The following is a 17,132-nucleotide window of genomic DNA, read 5'->3' on the forward strand; positions in this document are numbered from 1 at the left end:
TATAAGATAAAGCCATAAACATGTTTGTCTGAGTCTTCTATCAAAAGTTACAGCGATTTATATGAAGTTGTTCAAAAACGCTTTATTTCGCCAAGACAATGCGTTTCTCACTGTTACATGCATTTGAATGGGAAACTCGCCTGAAACAAAGTATAGGTTTTCATTATGTGAATAATTTTAAAATCTTAGCTCAAACGGCTGCAGAACCTGTTTGCCCAGCACGGGGATATTGAGTTCTATAAGATAAAGCCATAAACATGTTTGTCTGAGTCTTCTATCAAAAGTTACAGCGATTTATATGAAGTTGTTCAAAAACGCTTTATTTCGCCAAGACAATGTGTTTCTCACTGTTACATGCATTTGAATGGGAAACTCGCCTGAAACAAAGTATAGGTTTTCATTATGTGAATAATTTTAAAATCTTAGCTCAAACGGCTGCAAAACCTGTTCTGTTTGCCCAGCACGGGGATATTGAGTTCTATAAGATAAAGCCATAAACATGTTTGTCTGAGTCTTCTATCAAAAGTTACAGCGATTTATATGAAGTTGTTCAAAAACGCTTTATTTCGCCAAGACAATACGTTTCTCACTGTTACATGCATTTGAATGGGAAACTCGCCTCAAACAAAGTATAGGTTTTCATTATGTGAATAATTTTAAAATCTTAGCTCAAACGGCTGCAGAACCTGTTTGCCCAGCACGGGGATATTGAGTTCTATAAGATAAAGCCATAAACATGTTTGTCTGAGTCTTCTATCAAAGGTTACAGCGATTTATATGAAGTTGTACAAAAACGCTTTATTTCGCCAAGACAGTGTGTTTCTCACTGTTACATGCATTTGAATGGGAAACTCGCCTGAAACAAAGTATAGGTTTTCATTATGTGAATAATTTTAAAATCTTAGCTCAAACGGCTGCAAAACCTGTTTGCCCAGCACGGGGATATTGAGTTCTATAAGATAAAGCCATAAATATGTTTGTCTGAGTCTTCTATCAAAAGTTACAGCGATTTATATGAAGTTGTTCAAAAACGCTTTATTTTGCCAAGACAATGCGTTTCTCACTGTTACATGCATTTGAATGGGAAACTCGCCTGAAACAAAGTATAGGTTTTCATTATGTGAATAATTTTAAAATCTTAGCTCAAACGGCTGCAAAACCTATTCTGTTCCCCCAGCACGGGGATATTGAGTTCTATAAGATAAAGCCATAAACATGTTTGTCTGAGTCTTCTATCAAAAGTTACAGCGATTTATATGAAGTTGTTCAAAAACGCTTTATTTCGCCAAGACAATGCGTTTCTCACTGTTACACGCATTTGAATGGGAAACTCGCCTGAAACAAAGTATAGGTTTTCATTATGTGAATAATTTTAAAATCTTAGCTCAAACGGCTGCAGAACCTGTTCTGTTTGCCCAGCACGGGGATATTGAGTTCTATAAGATAAAGCCATAAACATGTTTGTCTGAGTCTTCTATCAAAAGTTACAGCGATTTATATGAAGTTGTTCAAAAACGCTTTATTTCGCCAAGACAATGCGTTTCTCACTGTTACACGCATTTGAATGGGAAACTCGCCTGAAACAAAGTATAGGTTTTCATTATGTGAATAATTTTAAAATCTTAGCTCAAACGGCTGCAGAACCTGTTTGCCCAGCACGGGGATATTGAGTTCTATAAGATAAAGCCATAAACATGTTTGTCTGAGTCTTCTATCAAAAGTTACAGCGATTTATATGAAGTTGTACAAAAACGCTTTATTTCGCCAAGACAGTGCGTTTCTCACTGTTACATGCATTTGAATGGGAAACTCGCCTGAGACACAAAGTATAGGTTTTCATTATGTGAATAATTTTAAAATCTTAGCTCAAACGGCTGCAAAACCTGTTCTGTTTGCCCAGCACGGGGATATTGAGTTCTATAAGATAAAGCCATAAACATGTTTGTCTGAGTCTTCTATCAAAAGTTACAGCGATTTATATGAAGTTGTTCAAAAACGCTTTATTTCGCCAAGACAATGCGTTTCTCACTGTTACATGCATTTGAATGGGAAACTCGCCTGAAACAAAGTATAGGTTTTCATTATGTGAATAATTTTAAAATCTTAGCTCAAACGGCTGCAGAACCTGTTTGCCCAGCACGGGGATATTGAGTTCTATAAGATAAAGCCATAAACATGTTTGTCTGAGTCTTCTATCAAAAGTTACAGCGATTTATATGAAGTTGTTCAAAAACGCTTTATTTCGCCAAGACAATGCGTTTCTCACTGTTACATGCATTTGAATGGGGAACTCGCCTGAAACAAAGTATAGGTTTTCATTATGTGAATAATTTTAAAATCTTAGCTCAAACGGCTGCAAAACCTGTTTTCCTAGCACGGGGATATTGAGTTCTATAAGATAAAGCCATAAACATGTTTGTCTGAGTCTTCTATCAAAGGTTACAGCGATTTATATGAAGTTGTACAAAAACGCTTTATTTCGCCAAGACAGTGTGTTTCTCACTGTTACATGCATTTGAATGGGAAACTCGCCTGAAACAAAGTATAGGTTTTCATTATGTGAATAATTTTAAAATCTTAGCTCAAACGGCTGCAAAACCTGTTTGCCCAGCACGGGGATATTGAGTTCTATAAGATAAAGCCATAAACATGTTTGTCTGAGTCTTCTATCAAAAGTTACAGCGATTTATATGAAGTTGTTCAAAAACGCTTTATTTCGCCAAGACAATGCGTTTCTCACTGTTACATGCATTTGAATGGGAAACTCGCCTGAAACAAAGTATAGGTTTTCATTATGTGAATAATTTTAAAATCTTAGCTCAAACGGCTGCAAAACCTGTTCTGTTTGCCCAGCACGGGGATATTGAGTTCTATAAGATAAAGCCATAAACATGTTTGTCTGAGTCTTCTATCAAAAGTTACAGCGATTTATATGAAGTTGTTCAAAAACGCTTTATTTCGCCAAGACAATGCGTTTCTCACTGTTACACGCATTTGAATGGGAAACTCGCCTGAAACAAAGTATAGGTTTTCATTATGTGAATAATTTTAAAATCTTAGCTCAAACGGCTGCAAAACCTGTTTTCCTAGCACGGGGATATTGAGTTCTATAAGATAAAGCCATAAACATGTTTGTCTGAGTCTTCTATCAAAGGTTACAGCGATTTATATGAAGTTGTACAAAAACGCTTTATTTTGCCAAGACAGTGTGTTTCTCACTGTTACATGCATTTGAATGGGAAACTCGCCTGAAACAAAGTATAGGTTTTCATTATGTGAATAATTTTAAAATCTTAGCTCAAACGGCTGCAAAACCTGTTTGCCCAGCACGGGGATATTGAGTTCTATAAGATAAAGCCATAAATATGTTTGTCCGAGTCTTCTATCAAAAGTTACAGCGATTTATATGAAGTTGTTCAAAAACGCTTTATTTTGCCAAGACAATGCGTTTCTCACTGTTACATGCATTTGAATGGGAAACTCGCCTGAAACAAAGTATAGGTTTTCATTATGTGAATAATTTTAAAATCTTAGCTCAAACGGCTGCAAAACCTGTTCTGTTTGCCCAGCACGGGGATATTGAGTTCTATAAGATAAAGCCATAAACATGTTTGTCTGAGTCTTCTATCAAAAGTTACAGCGATTTATATGAAGTTGTTCAAAAACGCTTTATTTCGCCAAGACAATGCGTTTCTCACTGTTACACGCATTTGAATGGGAAACTCGCCTGAAACAAAGTATAGGTTTTCATTATGTGAATAATTTTAAAATCTTAGCTCAAACGGCTGCAGAACCTGTTTGCCCAGCACGGGGATATTGAGTTCTATAAGATAAAGCCATAAACATGTTTGTCTGAGTCTTCTATCAAAAGTTACAGCGATTTATATGAAGTTGTACAAAAACGCTTTATTTCGCCAAGACAATGCGTTTCTCACTGTTACATGCATTTGAATGGGGAACTCGACCGAAACAAAGTATAGGTTTTCATTATGTGAATAACTTGGAAATCTTAGTTCAAACAGCTGCAGAACCTGTTTGCCCAGCACGGGGATATTGAGTTCTATAAGATAAAGCCATAAACATGTTTGTCTGAGTCTTCTATCAAAAGTTACAGCGATTTATATGAAGTTGTACAAAAACGCTTTATTTCGCCAAGACTGTGTGTTTCTCACTGTTACATGCATTTGAATGGGAAACTCGCCTGAGACACAAAGTATAGGTTTTCATTATGTGAATAATTTTAAAATCTTAGCTCAAACGGCTGCAAAACCTGTTCTGTTTGCCCAGCACGGGGATATTGAGTTCTATAAGATAAAGCCATAAACATGTTTGTCTGAGTCTTCTATCAAAAGTTACAGCGATTTATATGAAGTTGTTCAAAAACGCTTTATTTCGCCAAGACAATGCGTTTCTCACTGTTACACGCATTTGAATGGGAAACTCGCCTCAAACAAAGTATAGGTTTTCATTATGTGAATAATTTTAAAATCTTAGCTCAAACGGCTGCAGAACCTGTTTGCCCAGCACGGGGATATTGAGTTCTATAAGATAAAGCCATAAACATGTTTGTCTGAGTCTTCTATCAAAAGTTACAGCGATTTATATGAAGTTGTTCAAAAACGCTTTATTTTGCCAAGACAATGCGTTTCTCACTGTTACATGCATTTGAATGGGAAACTCGCCTGAAACAAAGTATAGGTTTTCATTATGTGAATAATTTTAAAATCTTAGCTCAAACGGCTGCAAAACCTGTTCTGTTTGCCCAGCACGAGGATATTGAGTTCTATAAGATAAAGCCATAAACATGTTTGTCTGAGTCTTCTATCAAAAGTTACAGCGATTTATATGAAGTTGTTCAAAAACGCTTTATTTCGCCAAGACAATGCGTTTCTCACTGTTACATGCATTTGAATGGGAAACTCGCCTGAAACAAAGTATAGGTTTTCATTATGTGAATAATTTTAAAATCTTAGCTCAAACGGCTGCAGAACCTGTTTGCCCAGCATGGGGATATTGAGTTCTATAAGATAAAGCCATAAACATGTTTGTCTGAGTCTTCTATCAAAAGTTACAGCGATTTATATGAAGTTGTACAAAAACGCTTTATTTCGCCAAGACAATGCGTTTCTCACTGTTACATGCATTTGAATGGGGAACTCGACCGAAACAAAGTATAGGTTTTCATTATGTGAATAACTTGGAAATCTTAGTTCAAACAGCTGCAGAACCTGTTTGCCCAGCACGGGGATATTGAGTTCTATAAGATAAAGCCATAAACATGTTTGTCTGAGTCTTCTATCAAAAGTTACAGCGATTTATATGAAGTTGTACAAAAACGCTTTATTTCGCCAAGACAGTGCGTTTCTCACTGTTACATGCATTTGAATGGGAAACTCGCCTGAGACACAAAGTATAGGTTTTCATTATGTGAATAATTTTAAAATCTTAGCTCAAACGGCTGCAAAACCTGTTCTGTTTGCCCAGCACGGGGATATTGAGTTCTATAAGATAAAGCCATAAACATGTTTGTCTGAGTCTTCTATCAAAAGTTACAGCGATTTATATGAAGTTGTTCAAAAACGCTTTATTTCGCCAAGACAATGCGTTTCTCACTGTTACACGCATTTGAATGGGAAACTCGCCTGAAACAAAGTATAGGTTTTCATTATGTGAATAATTTTAAAATCTTAGCTCAAACGGCTGCAAAACCTGTTTTCCTAGCACGGGGATATTGAGTTCTATAAGATAAAGCCATAAACATGTTTGTCTGAGTCTTCTATCAAAGGTTACAGCGATTTATATGAAGTTGTTCAAAAACGCTTTTCAAGACAGTGGGTTTTAGAGTCTTCATCATTAAATCTCTGGTTGCTTCATTTTTCTATCCTATATCAGATATTTTAAAGGTTAGCTTAGGTAAAGTTCCATTCTCATGGTGAGGCAAAGTGCTTTATTTGTGTGTGCGCGCCTGTCATGAACGGCTATAAAAGGCCTATAATTAAAGAACAAAGCGGGGTTTGAGTTCGAGTTGCGGCAGACTGTCACTACTTGTAAATGGAACGCAGCCTTCCTACGGCGGACAGCTAATAACAGGAATCGGACGCGGTCCAGCCAAGTCCACAGCAACCACCATAGCAACCGCCTAGCATGACCTTAAAAACATATTCTGTCTTCATAACTATCAAAATCGTGAAATGATTTGCAAAGTGTGAAAGTGTTACAGCTGCAGAGAGCTATGGCGGTATCTATGGAAGCTGTTTACATAGCTAATAATATACGATGTAACCATGGAGACAGTCAGTCACTTGAGCTAGCGGTGCATGTTTACTACAGTGAATAAGGTGATTGAGTGCACAGCGTCCACACTCTGCAGGGGGTAAAGACATTACTTCAATATTATTTTATATTGATATATATTAGCCTTCTGTTGACCATCACCTCAGGTTCACCATTACAGTTTCAGATTACAGATGCACACTGTCTAAACACATTCAAAAACTCATGTCTCAGAAATAAGCACAGCTGTTCATGTTTGTCATTAGAGTTTTATTTGTAAGAAAATTATGAACTTCATATTGTGCATTAAATAAAAGAACATTTCACAACTCTGAGTCAACAGAAACAGGTAACAGAAATGTCTCTAATGTGTACAGTGTAGTGTAAGCATTAAAAGATCATAAAGGAAAAACTAACATTTATGTGAAACTAATTGTAATAAAAAATGAGCAGGTGCTTTATAGATTTAAAAGAAAGAATCTGAAAACAACACTTTTTTGGTCTAAGTGATCAAAGTAGAAAACAGAACTGATGTTCAAGAACAAACCGTAGCTGCACTAATATTACACATCTCGATCGTTGTACTGAACAGACATGTTGCTTTTAAAACCACATGCAGTGTGTGACCATGACTGTTCACTGAGACCATGAACGCCACTTCGCTGAAGCATTCTTCTTCTTCTTCTTGCCATTAAATTGGAAGCAGAAGCAGCACGAGCTGATTTGATCTACTGAAAGGAAAAAGCAGAACATCTGAGTTGAAACCAGTCAGCTGAAATCATTAAGACAGGAACAAATTCAATGCAGTGTCTCAAGTGGCTTAGCCTGTTACAACTGTTGATACAAGCTAAATACGGTTAACACACAGTGTCAGGGAGCTCCAGTGTGGGAACTAGTGGCTTTAGGTTTGTAGTCATTTAACTTTCATCCATTCATTTAATTCAGGAGGAAGAAATGCCAGGTTGGTGCAGGCTGGTTACATGCATTTGGTCCCATGCTGTCTTTAATTAAATGACTTGGTTCATTTTATGGCTGGGCTGTATGTGGGGTTATATCATGTTATTTGGGCAGGAGTACCTGTCCCCTGTTAGACTTAGAAAGTTTCTCCATAAGTAGAGTTTCTAACTCTTCTAGCACATCTGTGGCTGACAGCTTTTTGGTGGCTCTTTTTACCCCACACTGGTTGTGAGTGTGTAAATAGCCCCACTAGTTATTTTGGGTTGCAGTTAACTAGGGAGGAAGGGGTGGGTATGCCATGATTAGGTGAATAACAATTATATGTGATACATAAATTTCACAATGCATGCATATATCTCTATCAATTAAACCTGGCCTGAGGGCTGCCATTTTTTACATTCAGTTATTTCTCTTAGAAATGTTGGAACTAAATAATGAATGTGTTACAGTTAAAGGGAAACACTGGTCAGTGTAAATGGCTCATTGGGACACAGAAACCTTTAAATTAAACCTGATATCTAGTGTCAAACAATATCAAAGCTGTAAAAGATGTTTACATTCAGAATTTATAAAACTATGATTGTAAATAAATTCAAACAAGTGAGCTTTTCTCTTTGTGCTGAATATCAACACTGTGGTTTCTTAGACTGTAAGCTTTACTTTAGTGCAACCAGTTGCAGAAGCTGCCACTCCAAATGTCTTTTGATAACAAGAAAAAAATACCTTTTCAGTACACGGCCTGAAGTTCTTCTCCGACATCTTCTGCAATCGGCTTTGTCTGCTGGTTTGAAGACAATAAACCACAAAAAAGATGATTTAGTCACTTTGTCTGCGTCATGCAGCTCGAATGTGTCGTGTAACGATGTTGAATAGCCGTCGTTATCCCTCTGCTGCATCAGTAGGATTGTACTGTACAGCATCTCATTGATATGTGAGGAATGCTAATGTAACACGATAACAGACTTACATCATTAAAATATAAAGTGCAGGAGATATTTAGATATTTTTTATATTTATATTACATTTTATAGCTGACGGATTTTACTAAATAGATAGAATTTACTAAATAGCTGGATGAACATGAAAAATATGTCTATAATAACAAATGACTATGAGAGCCAGTAGAATTAATTCAGCTGGACACTCAAAAGACGTCCTTAAATGCTCTTTAAGTGGCAGAACAGATGAACAAACAGTTAATCGCTTACTTGAGATGAAATCTGCTCAGCTACTTTGAAAACAGCTTCTAACTGGTTCCTCCTTTAACAGGATGACTGCTCAGGGGTAAGGCCATCATGCAATCCAGCAACCTTTATGGTTCTGCTTTGATTCACCAGGAACTATTAGGGAAACCTTCCAGCGCCTCCTGTGAAAGACACAGGCATAAACACACAAACATTTATTAACATGTTCCACAGTGTTCCAGTTTGATTTTCTTATCCTGTGGACAACAACGTACATGGATGCAGGTTTATTGTTAACTTTTGTAAGGTTTATTTAATGAACATATCCAGCTGCAGCTCCACTGTGATCCTGAACTGGATAAGCACTTAAGAAAATGTGTCAATAAATGGACAAACATCAACTTACTATATTTATCCAAACAGACGGGACCAATAATGCTTCGCTGAGTTAGAGACTTTAACAGACTCTTCTATGTAAGAATGTCTCGTGCTGATATACCTGCAAACTTGACAACAAAGGTTTTTCAGACTACATGTAGCTGTCCTCTATGTCAGCTAACACATTTACATTTATGTCACACTTATTTCTGCTTTCCCATTTTATAATTATTACTTACATTTTGATTAGATACCTTGAGTTTGTAAATGATCAGATTACATAATTGGAATACAATGTATCCAATTCAGGGTTGCGGGAGGATGAAGCCTATCCCAGCTGATACAGGACAAAGACAGGCTGCCAGTTTATTGCAGGGCTAATACAATATGTGTAACAGAAAATCCACTTAAATGTTTGATATTTCTTATAATAATCATAATTATGACTATTATTTAAAGGTTTCTTCATAAATACATTTTGATTTTTTATAACCCCTAAAATATAAACCTGAGCTGTTTCAGATTCTGACCTCTGACCTCAGTGACCTGGCTGTGTCCTCACTGCAGCTCCCTCTTGGAAGTACGTCTGCTTCTTGTCTTCCCCCAGTGTTGACCGCCTGATATCAAGATATCACGTACTGTAACTGAGGAACAAAAAAGGACAAACACTTGCCTTCATTTAAAAGTACATTCATACAGAGATAATCTATGGAAACACACTAGTTCACAGTTTGGGAGGAACCAGTTCCTGTGAAACATTTCTGTATATGAACATCATGTGGAGAATGAATGAAATGAGTTCTTCAGGTGACTCAGCAGTCCCACACTGACAAATGAAATCTAGTTAAACTATTAAGCATATTTGCTCTTCTGAAATCTGTGTTAAACAACAACAAACATAAATTAGTAACAAAAACTACAGCTGAGTATAGGCTTTACAAACCACCAGCAGCCATAATGCTAAATTTTAATCTTCAAATGTTTCTGAGCTGTCTTCAACCTGCTTTTAGCACATTAAAGTCTCAATAAATAAAGTCAATGCAGACTCAATCCTAAATGTTCAGCACACAGAGACACAGAGGTACTGTTTAAAGTTTAGTGTTAACTTGAGTCACTGATCATTCACAGTATTACAGAGTCTGGCAGTCTTTGCATGATGTCCACGTCACTGTAAGTTTCTAGCTGACTCTCAGGTGTGCCAGCAGGAAAGAGTAATAATAACCTGCATCCTGAGGTTTGTCATGCAGGATTAAAGGAGCCAAGCTTTGTTCACACAGCTAGGATTGTATTTTACACTGACCGTGGGTCAGTATCAACTTCAAGAAGACAGCTGTAACTGTTGATAGAAGAATCACACACACATATTTATGGCTTTGCCTTATAGAATTCAGCATCTCAGTGCTCAGGAAATAGGTTTTGCAGCTGTTTGAGCTAAGATTTTCAAGTTATTCACAAATTAAAACCTATACTTTGTGTCGGGCAAGAACTAAATTCAAATGCATGTAACAGTGAGAAACGCACTGTCTTGGCAAAGTAAAGCGTTTCTCATCAACTTCATAGAGCTTGCTGTAACTTTTGATAGAAGACTCAGACAAACATATTCATGGCTTTATCTTATAGACTTCAATATCCCCCCAATGTGTGTGTGAGTCTTCTCTCAAAATTTACAGCTGTCTTTATGAAGTTTATGGAAAAACGCTTTATTTCACCACGTTAGTGCGTTTCTCGCTATTACATGCATTTGAATGGAGTTCTCGCCCGACACAAAGTATAGGTTTTCAATTTGTGAATAACTTGAAAATCTTAGCTCAAACAGCTGCAAAACCTATTTCCTCAGCACGGAGATGCTGAATTCTATAAGGCAAAGCCATAAATATGTGTGTGTGTGAGTCCTCTATCAAAAGTTACAGCTGTCTTCATGAAGTTGATACTGACCCAGGGTCAGTGTAAAATACAAGTTATTCACATAATGAAAACTTATACTTTGTTTCGTGCAAGAACTCCATTCAAATGCATGTAATAGTCAGAAATGCACTGTCTCGGCGAAATGAAGCCTTTTTGTCCAACTTCATGAAGTTAGCTGTAACTTTTGATAAAAGGCTCAAAGCAGAGGGATAACGACGGCTATTCAACATCGTTACACGACACATTCGAGCTGCATGACGCAGACAAAGTGACTAAATCATCTTTTTTGTGGTTTATTGTCTTCAAACCAGCAGACAAAGCCGATTGCAGAAGATGTCGGAGAAGAACTTCAGGCCGTGTACTGAAAAGGTATTTTTTTCTTGTTATCAAAAGACATTTGGAGTGGCAGCTTCTGCAACTGGTTGCACTAAAGTAAAGCTTACAGTCTAAGAAACCACAGTGTTGATATTCAGCACAAAGAGAAAAGCTCACTTGTTTGAATTTATTTACAATCATAGTTTTATAAATTCTGAATGTAAACATCTTTTACAGCTTTGATATTGTTTGACACTAGATATCAGGTTTAATTTAAAGGTTTCTGTGTCCCAATGAGCCATTTACACTGACCAGTGTTTCACTTTAACTGTAACACATTCATTATTTAGTTCCAACATTTCTAAGAGAAATAACTGAATGTAAAAAATGGCAGCCCTCAGGCCAGGTTTAATTGATAGAGATATATGCATGCATTGTGAAATTTATGTATCACATATAATTGTTATTCACCTAATCATGGCATACCCACCCCTTCCTCCCTAGTTAACTGCAACCCAAAATAACTAGTGGGGCTATTTACACACTCACAACCAGTGTGGGGTAAAAAGAGCCACCAAAAAGCTGTCAGCCACAGATGTGCTAGAAGAGTTAGAAACTCTACTTATGGAGAAACTTTCTAAGTCTAACAGGGGACAGGTACTCCTGCCCAAATAACATGATATAACCCCACATACAGCCCAGCCATAAAATGAACCAAGTCATTTAATTAAAGACAGCATGGGACCAAATGCATGTAACCAGCCTGCACCAACCTGGCATTTCTTCCTCCTGAATTAAATGAATGGATGAAAGTTAAATGACTACAAACCTAAAGCCACTAGTTCCCACACTGGAGCTCCCTGACACTGTGTGTTAACCGTATTTAGCTTGTATCAACAGTTGTAACAGGCTAAGCCACTTGAGACACTGCATTGAATTTGTTCCTGTCTTAATGATTTCAGCTGACTGGTTTCAACTCAGATGTTCTGCTTTTTCCTTTCAGTAGATCAAATCAGCTCGTGCTGCTTCTGCTTCCAATTTAATGGCAAGAAGAAGAAGAAGAATGCTTCAGCGAAGTGGCGTTCATGGTCTCAGTGAACAGTCATGGTCACACACTGCATGTGGTTTTAAAAGCAACATGTCTGTTCAGTACAACGATCGAGATGTGTAATATTAGTGCAGCTACGGTTTGTTCTTGAACATCAGTTCTGTTTTCTACTTTGATCACTTAGACCAAAAAAGTGTTGTTTTCAGATTCTTTCTTTTAAATCTATAAAGCACCTGCTCATTTTTTATTACAATTAGTTTCACATAAATGTTAGTTTTTCCTTTATGATCTTTTAATGCTTACACTACACTGTACACATTAGAGACATTTCTGTTACCTGATTCTGTTGACTCAGAGTTGTGAAATGTTCTTTTATTTAATGCACAATATGAAGTTCATAATTTTCTTACAAATAAAACTCTAATGACAAACATGAACAGCTGTGCTTATTTCTGAGACATGAGTTTTTGAATGTGTTTAGACAGTGTGCATCTGTAATCTGAAACTGTAATGGTGAACCTGAGGTGATGGTCAACAGAAGGCTAATATATATCAATATAAAATAATATTGAAGTAATGTCTTTACCCCCTGCAGAGTGTGGACGCTGTGCACTCAATCACCTTATTCACTGTAGTAAACATGCACCGCTAGCTCAAGTGACTGACTGTCTCCATGGTTACATCGTATATTATTAGCTATGTAAACAGCTTCCATAGATACCGCCATAGCTCTCTGCAGCTGTAACACTTTCACACTTTGCAAATCATTTCACGATTTTGATAGTTATGAAGACAGAATATGTTTTTAAGGTCATGCTAGGCGGTTGCTATGGTGGTTGCTGTGGACTTGGCTGGACCGCGTCCGATTCCTGTTATTAGCTGTCCGCCGTAGGAAGGCTGCGTTCCATTTACAAGTAGTGACAGTCTGCCGCAACTCGAACTCAAACCCCGCTTTGTTCTTTAATTATAGGCCTTTTATAGCCGTTCATGACAGGCGCACACACACACATAAAGCACTTTGCCTCACCATGAGAATGGAACTTTACCTAAGCTAACCTTTAAAATATCTGATATAGGATAGAAAAAATGAAGCAACCAGAGATTTAATGATGAAGACTCTGGGTTCTGTAGTGACCTGAATGACTCTTTGCATACAATTTATTGAAGAGGACTTTAGAATGCACTTTACATTTAGACTGTTGCTGTTTAATTTTTTACATTGTTGCGGTGTTATGTCATGAATAAAGTTCACCTGCTGGGGGTTTGATGGATCAGATCATCATAATCAATGGGTCCTGAGGTGGGCGGGACTGCCTCTGGTGATGTCACCATGAAGGAACAGCATCTGGCACGTGTTGCTGAAACATCCCAGTACACTGGTGTAGTTTCCTCTCCAGCTGTTTGACATTTGACACTTCAACATTAAGGGGAAGAAGAAGAAACAGTGTTAGGTCAGGTGACCACATGGTTTCTAAAGTAACTGACAGGAAGTAACCAGGCCGTTAGAAATGGATGGCATGTGTTTAGAGTTACTGGAGTTGGGTAACTCTACTTACCAAAAGCAGAAGCACACAGATGAAGGATCAGATGCTGAATGTTGCAGGAACATGCTCGTGCGGTGGTCATTCAGTGCTGCTCCGGCAGGTTAGACAGTCCAAGACTGATATACTGCCCATCTGAGAGTTTGAAAACACACATGCAAAGATTTATTTTGTATTACAGTCAAAGTTGGATGTTCATTTTTGTCCTTTAAAAATGTTTGTGTATTTGAAAGCGCTAACATTTAAGGATGACTTGGATCGTCTCCTTTAAAGGGGAGACAAGTGTATCCACTGATCCACGTCACTTTACCTGGATGATGACTCCTCTCCCCCTCACTCAGAAACGCTCCTAATATAACCAAGCAAATAAATAATATTGAAGATTTACTTACATCATTACAAAAACAGGAAAAACATCTCCCTTTGATTCTATTTCTCCATTCCTGCTGAACATCAGGCAACAAATATCTCAATAAATCACAGTAAAATGTAAAGCACATGTTTTCTCTGCTTTGTCTAACCTCTGCAGAGCCTCTGTCAAGAAAAACATATCTGTAAGCATAAAACAAATATACATTTCATAACACGTCACTGGACAAACCTCGGTCAGTTGATTTCCTCTGTGCAGTGCAGACGAACATCAGTCAGCAAGTCAAGGTGGTGAGATGGACTGGTGTCCTTTGTGACTCTGCTGGTTCTTCTGAGGAAATACCACCGTCTCTCCACACCGTCACCATCTGTGAGCACAAACTGCTGCTCTGCTCTGCCAGCATGTAGGAAATCACATATCACACACACAGGGGTGAAGAAACATTAGAACTCAACTTTGGATACTTTAGATCTAAACAGATCAAAGTAGCTCTTAGCTTCAACAATCAGTGAAAAGACAAACAATGATACCATACTGATTCTGTATGAATACAATATGGTATTTTCAATACAGGTGTCAAATTAATTTACTAAAACTAATACAGATATATGTGTTTTTTTTTTTTGATAAATTCGTTTGCTAAATTTAAATGTTGTATACCTATGTGGTGTGTGACTTTTGTTGCTATGATGCCAGGTCTCTCTTGGAAATGAGATTTTTAATCTCAATGAGATTTTTTACCTGGATAAATAAAGGATTAATAAAAAATTATAAGAATATATATTTTTTCATTTAACAATTGCAACTGAAAGAAATTAAATATTGAACAAAAATATATTGTCACATTTTGAGCATGCTCAGCATGCTGACAGACTTGAAGTTGCTACAGATTTTAAGAAGTGATAATTATTGGGAAAAACATCTCTTTTTCATCCGTTTAATCAAACATTTGATGCCTTAGATGTCTCAGTCCTATAGCATTCTGCAACTACAACTAAGCTGAAGCTTGGATTTGGCTGCAGGTGCCCTGTACATCCTTCTCAACATGTGGGTACCATTTAATCACACTTCTTCCTGAGCTTTGCTTCGTCACAAGACCAAAGGTGGCATCCCGTGTCACGGTCATATCATCATCCAGAAGAAACATTTGAAGAAACATCATGGAGAAGAAACATTTACGCGCCTCCCGGTTTTGTTTTCTGATCCTGCAAAAAGACTGAGGACAACAAAGCCCAGAGAACACGAGATACACAACATCCAACATTCAGACTCAACAGCCTCCATAAATGAAGAGCACCAGGTTGGTTCAGTTATAGTAGATGTCATGGAATTTTTTTAATAAAGTCTGCAACACAGAAAGAGCTGTGATCATGCTATTTATTACTGTGCACAGGAGAGCAAACACACATCAAACATCACAGTTCAGTCATGTCAGTTCTGCCACTTCACGTGTCTCGCTATGAAACCTAACGGATCAATGGTTATGCTGTTTTGTGCCCTTGACGTTATCAGCACCTGTAAAGGGAGTTGTTTTCTCAAACTGCTGAAGTAAGTTCATCTAGTTTTAGAAACTTTCATTGAACAGTCTATAACAGTGTCACAACTAAGCATATGCATAAGCACTTAAATGCTTTAAATGAGAATAACATAAAATTTCTATTACAGGAGCTAGAGCCTGTCCCAGTAGTCATAGGTAGAGCACACCTGGACAGGTCACCAGTCTGTCAGAGGACTAACACAGATGCAGCCTGACTCAATCCTAAATGTTCAGCACACAGAGACACAGAGGTACGGTTTAAAGTTTAGTGTTAACTTGAGTCACTGATCATTTGCAGTATTACAGAGTCTGGCAGTCTTTGCATGATGTCCACGTCACTGTAAGTTTCTAGCTGACTCTCAGGTGTGACAGGTGTGCCAGCAGGAAAGAGTAATAATAGCCTGCATCCTGAGGTTTTTCATGCAGGATTAAAGGAGCCAGGCTTTGTTCACACAGCTAGGATTGTATTTTACACTGACCCTGGGTCAGTATAAGTATCATACAGTTTAAACGAAGCACTGAAACTTGCACATATTTATTACAGATGCACTGAAGCTAATCGAGATATTTGCTGTCAGTCTGTGGCTGCGATTAAACACTTTACTGGAAACTTTATTAACTAGTAACTTCGTCAGTCATGACAGAAGCTAATATTTCTGTGCTAACATCGTTTAAACAGTAACAGCTTTACTCCAATATAAGCTAACGTTTACACCGTAACTTTAAGCTAGCACCATAAAGACGGTAAAACACGTAATAACATCTACAAATGCATCTTAAAGCTGTTATATTAGCACTCGGTGTATTACTAACATAACCACATTAACATTATTGACACTCGCTGGTCTGACTTTTAATAGTCATTCTATAAATGCTGTCCGTTTAAACGGTCTTACCTGTACACACTGCTGTATCCACCGGATTGCAGCCAGAGTGGATTCTGGAGTCATCCCACGCTCCTGTTAGTGATCCTCCATCTGGATGGATGATAACAACCTTCTGAACAATCTAGCAGGAGATGGTCCATATCTAGGGGATATGGACTGATAACAGCCGAAGCGGGTGAATAAAGTCACCCAGTCGCTAGCTGTGCGATTACCCAGCATACACCAGCACAATATTAGGCACAGCACCACCATAGACATTTTCAGTGGTTTTGAATGCAGGACATGGTTATCTTACCTTGTAAAATGCATGACAATAAAACAGCTAACCACCATAAAATGGTATTATGTGTGTGTGTGTGTGTGTGTGTGTGTGTGTGTGTGTGTGTGAGAGAGAGAGAGAGAGAGAGAGAGAGAGAGAGAGAGAAAGAGAGAGAGATCAAAGGCGTGCGCTTATGTTTTTTCTTGATCAAAAGTGTGCCTCCTCTCTCTTATTGGATGTATGGTATAGCATGTTTATTCAGGTGCACCTTTGAAGTCTATGAGAATACTTTGCAGCCTGGTCTGAGTGGTCATTTCTGCACAGACACAATGAAGCGTGCACTCAGTTTAGATGAGGCTGTTGCTGCAGTTTTGCACTCTCCACAAGCAGTGGAGATACTTCTGACAGCGAAGAAGAATTTTTGCCAGGCACCGAGGAGCTTTGCAGCTCATGTGCGGAGGAGGAGAAGGAGAAGGAG

At 37.8% G+C, this 17,132-nt stretch overlaps 1 long non-coding RNA gene across 11 annotated transcripts; it reads right to left on the reverse strand.

Moving 5' to 3' along the window:
- Window positions 1–6,534: 6,534 nt before the first annotated feature.
- LOC146554185 (uncharacterized) lies at window positions 6,535–16,746 on the reverse strand. 11 transcript variants are annotated; one of them, XR_014889573.1, is made up of 11 exons: window positions 16,691–16,705; window positions 16,405–16,485; window positions 15,027–15,187; window positions 14,203–14,364; window positions 13,912–13,950; window positions 13,617–13,736; window positions 13,313–13,474; window positions 9,323–9,436; window positions 8,439–8,596; window positions 7,954–8,011; window positions 6,535–7,004 (listed from the first exon to the last, which is right to left on the reverse strand). It is a non-coding gene; the product is annotated as an uncharacterized LOC146554185 (long non-coding RNA). The 11 variants fall into 11 exon arrangements; XR_014889572.1 differs by having other exon boundaries at window positions 16,405–16,745; XR_014889570.1 differs by having other exon boundaries at window positions 15,027–16,485; window positions 16,691–16,742.
- Window positions 16,747–17,132: the final 386 nt, after the last annotated feature.

This window comes from Mchenga conophoros, linkage group LG18 (genome assembly GCF_057382185.1).
Source record: "Mchenga conophoros isolate Kocher_MC1m ecotype Shallow Benthic linkage group LG18, M_conophoros_male_GT1.1, whole genome shotgun sequence".
Taxonomy (NCBI): domain Eukaryota; kingdom Metazoa; phylum Chordata; class Actinopteri; order Cichliformes; family Cichlidae; genus Mchenga; species Mchenga conophoros.